This window comes from Hyla sarda, unplaced genomic scaffold, assembly GCF_029499605.1.
Source record: "Hyla sarda isolate aHylSar1 unplaced genomic scaffold, aHylSar1.hap1 scaffold_251, whole genome shotgun sequence".
Classification (NCBI taxonomy): domain Eukaryota; kingdom Metazoa; phylum Chordata; class Amphibia; order Anura; family Hylidae; genus Hyla; species Hyla sarda.
Window position 1 is genome coordinate 253,659 of NW_026609198.1, and position 5,000 is coordinate 258,658.

Genomic DNA, 5,000 nt, shown 5'->3' on the forward strand with positions numbered 1-5,000 from the left:
TCTCCTGTACTATATATATATATCATCTCTCCTATATATCTCCTGTACTATATATATATATATCATCTCTCCTATATATCTCCTGTACTATATATATATATATCATCTCTCCTATATATCTCCTGTACTATATATATATATCATCTCTACTATATATCTCCTGTACTATATATATATATCATCTCTCCTATATATCTCCTGTACTATATATATCATCTCTCCTATATATCTCCTGTACTATATATATATCTATATATCTATATATATATCATCTCTCCTATATATCTCCTGTACTATATATATATATCATCTCTCCTATATATCTCCTGTACTATATATATATATATATATATATATATCATCTCTCCTATATATCTCCTGTACTATATATATATATATCATCTCTCCTATATATCTCCTGTACTATATATATATCATCTCTACTATATATCTCCTGTACTATATATATCATCTCTCCTATATATCTCCTGTACTATATATATATATATATATATATATATCATCTCTCCTATATATCTCCTGTACTATATATATATATCATCTCTCCTATATATCTCCTGTACTATATATATATATATATATATATCATCTCTCCTATATATCTCCTGTACTATATATATATATCATCTCTCCTATATATCTCCTGTACTATATATATATATAATCTCTCCTATATATCTCCTGTACTATATATATATATATATCTCTCCTATATATCTCCTGTACTATATCTATCTATCATCTCTCCTATATATCTCCTGTACTATATATATATCATCTCTACTATATATCTCCTGTACTATATATATATCATCTCTCCTATATATCTCCTGTAATAATCTCTCCTATATATCTCCTGTACTATATATATATATAATCTCTCCTATATATCTCCTGTACTATATATATATCATCTCTCCTATATATCTCCTGTACTATATATATATATCATCTCTCCTATATATCTCCTGTACTATATATATATCATCTCTCCTATATATCTCCTGTACTATATATATATATCATCTCTCCTATATATCTCCTGTACTATATATATCATCTCTCCTATATATCTCCTGTACTATATATATCATCTCTCCTATATATCTCCTGTACTATATATATATCATCTCTCCTATATATCTCCTGTACTATATATATATCATCTCTCCTATATATCTCCTGTACTATATATATATATCATCTCTCCTATATATCTCCTGTACTATATATATATATCATCTCTCCTATATATCTCCTGTACTATATTATATATATATATCATCTCTCCTATATATCTCCTGTACTATATATATATCATCTCTCCTATATATCTCCTGTACTATAATATATCATCTCTCCTATATATCTCCTGTACTATATATATATATATAATCTCTCCTATATATCTCCTGTACTATATATATATATCATCTCTCCTATATATCTCCTGTACTATATATATCATCTCTCCTATATATCTCCTGTACTATATATATCATCTCTCCTATATATCTCCTGTACTATATATATATCATCTCTCCTATATATCTCCTGTACTATATATATCATCTCTCCTATATATCTCCTGTACTATATATATATATCATCTCTCCTATATATCTCCTGTACTATATATATATCATCTCTCCTATATATCTCCTGTACTATATATATCATCTCTCCTATATATCTCCTGTACTATATATATCATCTCTCCTATATATCTCCTGTACTATATATATATAATCTCTCCTATATATCTCCTGTACTATATATATATCATCTCTCCTATATATCTCCTGTACTATATATATATATATATATCATCTCTCCTATATATCTCCTGTACTATATATATATATATCTATATATCTATATATATATATCATCTCTCCTATATATCTCCTGTACTATATATATATCATCTCTCCTATATATCTCCTGTACTATATATATATCATCTCTCCTATATATCTCCTGTACTATATATATATATATATATATATCATCTCTCCTATATATCTCCTGTACTATATATATATCATCTCTCCTATATATCTCCTGTACTATATATATATATATATATATATATATCATCTCTCCTATATATCTCCTGTACTATATATATATATCATCTCTCCTATATATCTCCTGTACTATATATATATATATATATATATATATCATCTCTCCTATATATCTCCTGTACTATATATATATATCATCTCTCCTATATATCTCCTGTACTATATATATATCATCTCTCCTATATATCTCCTGTACTATATATATATCATCTCTCCTATATATCTCCTGTACTATATATATATATCATCTCTCCTATATATCTCATGTACTATATATATATCATCTCTCCTATATATCTCCTGTACTATATATATATATATATCATCTCTCCTATATATCTCCTGTACTATATATATATCATCTCTCCTATATATCTCCTGTACTATATATATCATCTCTCCTATATATCTCCTGTACTATATATATATATATATATCATCTCTCCTATATATCTCCTGTACTATATATATATATCATCTCTCCTATATATCTCCTGTACTATATATATATCATCTCTCCTATATATCTCCTGTACTATATATATCATCTCTCCTATATATCTCCTGTACTATATATATATCATCTCTCCTATATATCTCCTGTACTATATATATAGCATCTCTCCTATATATCTCCTGTACTATATATATATATCATCTCTCCTATATATCTCCTGTACTATATATATATCATCTCTCCTATATATCTCCTGTACTATATATATATATATATATCATCTCTCCTATATATCATCTCTCCTATATATCTCCTGTACTATATATATCATCTCTCCTATATATCTCCTGTACTATATATATCATCTCTCCTATATATCTCCTGTACTATATATATATCATCTCTCCTATATATCTCCTGTACTATATATATATCATCTCTCCTATATATCTCCTGTACTATATATATATATCATCTCTACTATATATCTCCTGTACTATATATATATCATCTCTCCTATATATCTCCTGTACTATATATATAGCATCTCTCCTATATATCTCCTGTACTATATATATCATCTCTCCTATATATCTCCTGTACTATATATATATATATATATCTCATCTCTCCTATATATCTCCTGTACTATATATATATATATATATATATATATCATCTCTCCTATATATCTCCTGTACTATATATATATCATCTCTCCTATATATCATCTCTCCTATATATCATCTCTCCTATATATCATCTCTCCTATATATCTCCTGTACTATATATATCATCTCTCCTATATATCTCCTGTACTATATATATATATCATCTCTCCTATATATCTCCTGTACTATATATATCATCTCTCCTATATATCTCCTGTACTATATATATCATCTCTCCTATATATCTCCTGTACTATATATATCATCTCTCCTATATATCTCCTGTACTATATATATATATCATCTCTCCTATATATCTCCTGTACTATATATATATCATCTCTCCTATATATCTCCTGTACTATATATATCATCTCTCCTATATATCTCCTGTACTATATATATATATCATCTCTCCTATATATCTCCTGTACTATATATATATCATCTCTCCTATATATCTCCTGTACTATATATATATCATCTCTCCTATATATCTCCTGTACTATATATATATAATCTCTCCTATATATCTCATGTACTATATATATCATCTCTCCTATATATCTCCTGTACTATATATATATCATCTCTCCTATATATCTCCTGTACTATATATATATATATATAATCTCTCCTATATATCTCCTGTACTATATATATATATATATAATCTCTCCTATATATCTCCTGTACTATATATATATCATCTCTCCTATATATCTCCTGTACTATATATATAATCTCTCCTATATATCTCCTGTACTATATATATAATCTCTCCTATATATCTCCTGTACTATATATATCATCTCTCCTATATATCTCCTGTACTATATATATCATCTCTCCTATATATCTCCTGTACTATATATATATATATCATCTCTCCTATATATCTCCTGTACTATATATATATATCATCTCTCCTATATATCTCCTGTACTATATATATATATCATCTCTCCTATATATCTCCTGTACTATATATATATATATAATCTCTCCTATATATCTCCTGTACTATATATATATCATCTCTCCTATATATCTCCTGTACTATATATAATCTCTCCTATATATCTCCTGTACTATATATATATCATCTCTCCTATATATCTCCTGTACTATATATATATCATCTCTCCTATATATCTCCTGTACTATATATATATATATCATCTCTCCTATATATCTCCTGTACTATATATATATATATATCATCTCTCCTATATATCTCCTGTACTATATATATATCATCTCTCCTATATATCTCCTGTACTATATATATATCATCTCTCCTATATATCTCCTGTACTATATACATATATCATCTCTCCTATATATCTCCTGTACTATATATATATATATATATATAATCTCTCCTATATATCTCCTGTACTATATATATATATATATAATCTCTCCTATATATCTCCTGTACTATATATATATCATCTCTCCTATATATCTCCTGTACTATATATATCATCTCTCCTATATATCTCCTGTACTATATATATATATATATATATATATATCATCTCTCCTATATATCTCCTGTACTATATATCATCTCTCCTATATATCTCCTGTACTATATATATCATCTCTCCTATATATCTCCTGTACTATATATATATATATATATATATATATATATATATATATATATATATATATATATATCTCATCTCTCCTATATATCTCCTGTACTATATATATATATATATATATATCATCTCTCCTATATATCTCCTG